A 6,908-nucleotide genomic window follows, 5' to 3' on the forward strand; every position below is an offset into this window, starting at 1 on the left:
CTGTCTCTTAGGTTAGGTACCCACCCGTTTCACGTTCTGTTCATTGTGGTATATTTGAGGTCCTTGCAGTATGTGTCTCCCAGTGTGGATGGAAGTGCTGTTATTCCCCTACAGGTATAAGGGAAAAACCAGCTTTTTTTGTACTGCAACACAAAAGTATCAAATTGCTGCTTATTTTAGGTGACTTGGTAAAATCTATGTGGTATGCAGACTAAAAACCAGTGGCAGAGCCTGAAATGGAGTGTTGGTGTCCCATTTAAGGCAATGCACTTGCCTTTGCCCATCCCTTGCTGGGGAAGCTCTCAGACACTGTCCCCTCGTTCTGAGAGTGCCTGTGCCCAAAGAGCATGTTCTCCAAATGGAAATGGGTCTTCATCACAAAACCTGTCATAGGAAGATGAGGACTGAGCAAGGATGGCTGGGGCTGAAGAAAGTCCATAGGAGGAGCACCACGGTCATCCACAAAAAAGGAATCCTGTTGACCCAATAAGGGACTCGCATGGAGTCTTGGATCCCAGAAGGAAGAAGCAGACACCAAGCCATCTTGGAGATGACTGTACAAAGACTTTCCAGTTCCTTCCTTTGCTGGGACTGCTGTAGGAGAAGACAGCATCCAGCCCCGTGTGCCTGGGCTGTCTGTGGGTCAGGAAGCTGCACAGCTGGGACCTCGTATTAGACACCTCCAGGTTGTACCATGTAATATATTGGGATGCAAGTGGGATCAGCCACCAGCAGCTTACAGCACAGGAGCAGCCTATATCTGTAAAGGGTTATGTGTATAATGTACTAGTAAATTGGGGGTGCTTCTTGAGCTGAGCTGCTGCCAGAGCTGGTACCAAGCCCCCCATTGCCTGGAGAGACATCCTGGCAGACTCCCAACTGTGCCTTAGGGCAGTATGGAGAAAATGTGTAAACCCCTAGGGCTCTCACCTGCGTATAGAAGAGGTCTTACTGGTCTGCGTGCTGGATGGACAATGAACCCCTGTGCCTTCCCTCTTGGAGAGGGCCTTCCTGAGCATGTGCCCCTTACGCTAACTGCAAAACCACCTGAGTCCTCCTTCTAGCTGCCACTGAGTCACATGCAGGCTGTGCCCCAGAAATTTGGCACAAGAAGCCAGTAAGACACTGTCTAAGGGTTCTGTTCCTCCTGGCAAAGCCATGTGTATGCTTGTGGGGCAGCTACTCTATGCCCTGGGATCCAGCTCAGACTCACCTTTTCAAAGCTGAAGAGCTATGCTACCTGAAGGCTGGCTGGCTGATGCATTAGAGGAAAGGCGCTCAACCCCTAACTGTGCAAAGTGAGTCATGGTCCCAGCGGGTTGTAAGGTCAGGTGTCAGGGCGACACTCAAAGCACCATCTTCAGACAAAAGCAGCCATATGGAAATCATGGCAGATGTTTATGGACCTGCTTCCTTTGACCAGAGGGAGGGTTGGAGACACCACAGACCCTCTAGATGATCTGCTCAAGTCCTTCACTTTCCTTAAAACTAGAATCATAGAATCATAGAATCATAAAGGTTGGAAAAGACCTCTAAGATCATCGAGTCCAACTGTCAACCCAACACCACCATGCCCACTAAACCATGTCCCTAAGCACCTCATCTACACATCTTTTAAATACTTCCAGGGATGGGGACTCAACCACTTCCCTGGGCAGCCTGTTCCAATGTTTCACCACTCTTTCAGTAAAGACATTTTTCCTCACGTCCAATCTAAACCTCCCCTGCCGCAACTTGAGGCCATTTCCTCTTGTCCTATCGCTAGTTACTTGGGAGAAGAGACCGACACCCACCTCGCTACAACCTCCTTTCAGATAGTTGTAGAGAGCGATGAGGTCTCCCCTCAGCCTCCTCTTCTCCAGACTAAACAACCCCAGTTCCCTCAGATGCTTCTTATAAGACTTGTTCTCCAGACCCCTCACCAGCCTCGTTGCCCTTCTCTGGACACGCTCTAACACCTCGACGTCCTTCTTGTAGTGAGGGGCCCAAAACTGAACACAGTATTCGAGGTGTGGCCTCACCAGTGCCCAGTACAGGGGCACCATCACTTCCCTACTCCTGCTGGCCACACTATTTCTGATACAGGCCAGGATGCCATTGGCCTTCTTGGCCGCCTGGGCACACTGCCGGCTCATGTTCAGCCGGCTGTCAACCAACACCCCCAGGTCCTTTTCCGACAGGCAGCTTTCCAGCCACTCTTCCCCAAGCCTGTAGCGCTGCATGGGGTTGTTGTGGCCGAAGTGCAGGACCCGGCACTTGGCCTTGTTGAACCTCATACAGTTGGCCTCGGCCCATCGATCCAGCCTGTCCAGGTCCCTCTGCAGAGCCTTCCTACCCTCCAGCAGATCAACACTCCCGCCCAACTTGGTGTCGTCTGCAAACTTACTGAGGGTGCACTCGATCCCCTCGTCCAGATCATCGATAAAGATATTGAATAAGACCGGCCCCAAAACTGAGCCCTGGGGAACACTGCTCGTGACCAGCCGCCAACTGGATTGAACTCCAAGAAGCTGTCTGCCCTGTATCCCAAGGAACTGGGAGGTGCTTCAGTCCCTTTCTCCTTGAAAAAGCACTTTTTGCATAAGTTTGAAGACTTACTGCTCCCGTTTCCCTGTTCAGCCACTTCCTCTGTCTGCACTGGTTGGCTCCAGCTTGCTCAGCCTTTCCCTGCGGGTTAGGTTTTCTGGACCTCATGCAGCTTTTCCCTTTGCTGGCCTGACCCCAGCTGTCTCTCCCACCACGTGAGTGCTCAGAGCTGCGCACGGGGTGTTCTGCAGAGGTTTCTCCACTGTCTTCTGGGTTACATCCCGTTTACACATCCCAGTAGGATGTTTGATTTTTCTGTGTGCGTGTGACAGCGCGGCACTGTTTGCGCTTGGCTTGCAATCGGCAGGCTCCTCTCCTGCAGGTTTGCTGTCTAGCAAGTTGTTTCTCCACTGTGTGTTCAGGCTGTTGACTTTTCCTATCTAATTGAAACACCGTTTGCATGGGTCTGTTGAACAGCTTTCTGCACCAGTTTGCGAAGGATCCTGCTGTCTGTTTGTCTTAGTCCTGTCTTGATAGTGCTTTAACTCATGGACCAGTTTCAGTCTGTTTTGACAGAGGAGCAGATGCTCCCAGGACATTAAAATCCTACAAGTTTCATGAAAAGTGGTAGCTGGATGAAGAAGAGGAGGCAGGTGAGTTGTCCCACCAAGGGAAGGCTGCAGTGTGAGTTGCCTGACAGCCAGCCCTGAGCCAGCTGTACACTGGCTGCCTGGCGCCCAGGTCGTAATTAGGGGATACAGAAAGGAGATGTAAGTGTGTTAGGGCATGGGAAAGGAAAGAAGGAACCATTTTTGACCATAAACTGTTAACAATTTATCTGTGCGCATAGTTTGTTTAACAATTCTGTGCTGTCCCTCTGTGTTTTTGTTTGGATTGTTTCCTTAGCTTGCCCATAAGAGTACCTTAGGAGCATACTTCACAAGCCTTGGTAAAGTCAAGAATATATGATGCCTACTGCTTACCCTGTCCCACAAGGCTTGCAGCCTTCTTGCAGGGGAGTTTAGATAGGTCTGACATGCTGTGTTCTTGTTTAAAACAAACCAAAAAAAGTTTCTTTTCTTTTTTCTTGCATTCTTCTAGTTGCTTGTAAGTACTTTGTCCCCGTATCTCCCTGAGGATTGTAGTTAAGATGCGGGTGTTCAGTTTCCCGTTCTTTTTAAAAATAATTTTGCCCTTTTCTTGTCACTTGGTGTCTCACACCTCCTGAGGTGTTACCGCAGCAAACCACTAACAGACAGCTTGACAGCCCATTCTTTACGTGACTTAGGATGAACCTCATTAAAACCAGCCTTCTGCTCAAAAATCTAACTTATTTAGATTGCTATTCATTACCAGAGTGCTGGAGTGGTGGTGTGGGACAGCCCCTACCCTGCTGCAGCGGGTGTGGGTCAGTGTCCATAAGCCATGTGAGCCCTATGAGTGACTTGTCTGGGTTTGGTGCATCCCCCAAGCCCACGCTGGCTGCTCCCTCAGCCACCTTGGCACTCCATTGCAGGTCTGTGGAGGCATCTTTGCTGCCATCTGATCTTCCTGTAAAAAGCTGCAGACTCTACTGCAACACAAGATTTTTATGTCTGTTGGACTGGGGGAAGAAGGTGGGCAGAGAGAGGGAGGTTTCTCCATCAATGGGGCACTTTCTTCTTCTGTTCTGTTTTCGCTCAGTTAACCAGAGGCCTATGTAAGTAGCAGCTTTCTATTTAGGCAGGTTTATAGGTTTTAATTTAAGTTTGTAAAGTGTGCCTAGGGCCTTGATGAAGCGGTCTGCAAGAAGAATGTGTGTTTTTGCAGTGTGTGGGGGGTTTCCTCTTTATTTTTTTTCTGGCTTTGCTGGATCACAGCCAAACTTTTCAGCTATATTTTTTTGAGATTTATTTTTTTCCATGAGTGAACTTAGAAAGAGTTGTAACTTATCACAGCAAAAACTCCAAAACAGTCCTATTTTTAAAGAGAACATTTCACTCGGCTGAGTGAGTATGAGTATGTATGAGAGGGAGAGAGACGTGTGTGCATGCTGGGTCAGGGGATGGTGTTGATTTTGGTGCTGGGGCTTTTAGCTACCTTCACCCACCCCCATCGCCACCTTTTTTCCAAGTCCAGCCTCTGATGTAAATTAGAACAGCTGATAAAATATATGTTTAGCTGTTATAGCCCCGTGGGGGGAAACAGTGCAATAGCATAGACCCTGCAGCACAGGAGTGCTGCTGTTGCACCCTGTCCCCCAGATGCACCCTTGCCCAGGGAACGTCCTGTGTGAGGGCAGCACGCGCTGGGAAGGTCCAGGGTCCTTTCATAGGCTTTAAAGCAGCTTGAAGGGGCTACAGGGCAATGCAGAGCTGGGTCCAAGAGGAATTAATCCGCTGGGAAGCAGTTGCACGGGGCTATAGAAACACAAGAGCTGTGTTGTGCTCTTGTGTTTCTATAGGAAGGTATGGAAACTGTAAGGCAAGGGGAGAGCAGCACTGCCTCCCAGGCAAGAGAGCACAACCCTGCAGCTTGGCAGACCCTCGCTGTTCAGAAGACGGATGACGTGAGGGTGGGACGGGTGGGAACATAACCCCTGCGTTGCGTTGCCTTCCTGGAATGCTTTTATGGCACCTGCCTTTGGGCAGGAGCAAGGCCAGTGCTCAGTGACCAGTGGGGCGGCTTGCCCAACATGCAGTGGGACAAAGGATCACACCAGTGACTCTCTCACCTGAAGATGGGTACACTGAGGAACTTTTGCTGCAAGGCTCCTCTATCCTGTGAGGAGTGAGGGTGGGTGATGAGTTAGTTGATGTGCAGAAGCGGTGGGAAGTGGCTTGCAAGCAAGGAGACGCTTTGCATCCCCTGGCAGCCGATGGCTCAGGGTTTCCTGGCCTGCCCTGCTCCCTGGGAGCAGAGGACACAGCAGCAGCGTGCTGTCTTGTACTGCCAGGGCAAGGTTGTTGAGGAAGGTTGCCAAACTTTCAAGAAATGCTTCCAAACAAATGACTTGGAGTTCTCCTGGGATGTCCCCTCTCAAACATCATCTCTTCATTCCTTCCTATTAACTCTGAGTTGGTTTTGAAATTTGACATTCAGTTTTCTTCCTGTGATAAAATATTTAAAAACTGGAAGTAAAAGATGCAGTTTTAATATGTGCTTTGGTCTCACTTGATGCCATTCTGCATTCCAGCGGGTTCCTGCAGCCCCTGCTTGTTTCGCGTGTCCTTCGGCCTTGGTCTTTGGCACCTAAGACAAAGCAGAACCACTCCTAGGACTCTAAACCTTCCTTAACGACTAAGAAACTGCTGCATCGTATCTGCCTACTGCTGTTTTTTTGGTCCTTCTCCTCCAATCCTCCGCCTCCTCCCTCTTTTCTTCCAGCAGATAATATGGGATTACAGTCCTGTTGCACAGGGCAGGAAAAGGCAGCCCTTGCCCTAGAGTGATGCTTTCCAAGGCAGAAGCAGTGTAAACAGTGGGGCTTGATGTGGGAAGGATGTGTGAGAGGTAATGAAGTATCTAGCTCGCTTTGCTACCGCAGCAAGCAGGAGGGACCAGCTCAGTGTCCTTTCAGCCAACTGCGCTCACCAGCGAAAAGGCTGGTTGTGGTGGTGTGGGACTGACAAGATTAATGGCACCCTACCTGCTTGGACATTTAAAAAAAAAAAAAAAAATCCTTTCATGGGCATCGTTTAAACCAAATATAAGTGTGTTTCTCTAGTGGCTCCTATTTAGAAATGCAAACAGGAAAGCCAGGCCCAGAGACTACTTGCTTCTGCAATCCGGACAGGGAACGGAATACGACAGGCAACAAATTTGAGCACATGCTCATCTGGGCTTTCTTGCTTTCATTCATTCATTCATTCATTCATTCCATTTTTTCCCTGTATGTTTCTAAGGAGAGTTATGTTTATAAATGACACTGGCAGGGAGCTGAGCCCTCCTCTACAGCCACCAGTGCCAGTGAGCTCTCCAGGGACATGTGGGCGCAAGCTCGCTACTGCCATTGCAAACCGCTTGCCTCCATCAGCAGCTTTATTTAAAAAGAATGATCTGGGCAGGGGGTATTTTGTCTTCTAACTGACATTGTGCTCATCCCCCCTGCAGGCACTGGGAGCGGGTCCTGTGCCTGGGCTGCTGGGCAAAGCGAGGGGAGAGGGAGGGAGCTGCTCCTCTGGCATCCCCGGAGCCTGCCCTCATGATGGGTGCCGCCCTCAGACCCCTCCTTGGGGACCGTCACAAAAGCAAAGCGCAGTGGGGGTGGCTGCAAAGCAGGGGGTGACCTGGTCTGTGGCCTTGTGCATGCTGTACCTGCTCCTTGTAGGGGTGGAGGGAGCATTCATTTCTGGGACCGTCGACTACATGTGAAAATTCACCGGCAGGGGGGAAAATACTGG

This window comes from Aptenodytes patagonicus, chromosome 1 (genome assembly GCF_965638725.1).
Source record: "Aptenodytes patagonicus chromosome 1, bAptPat1.pri.cur, whole genome shotgun sequence".
In the NCBI taxonomy this organism is placed as follows: domain Eukaryota; kingdom Metazoa; phylum Chordata; class Aves; order Sphenisciformes; family Spheniscidae; genus Aptenodytes; species Aptenodytes patagonicus.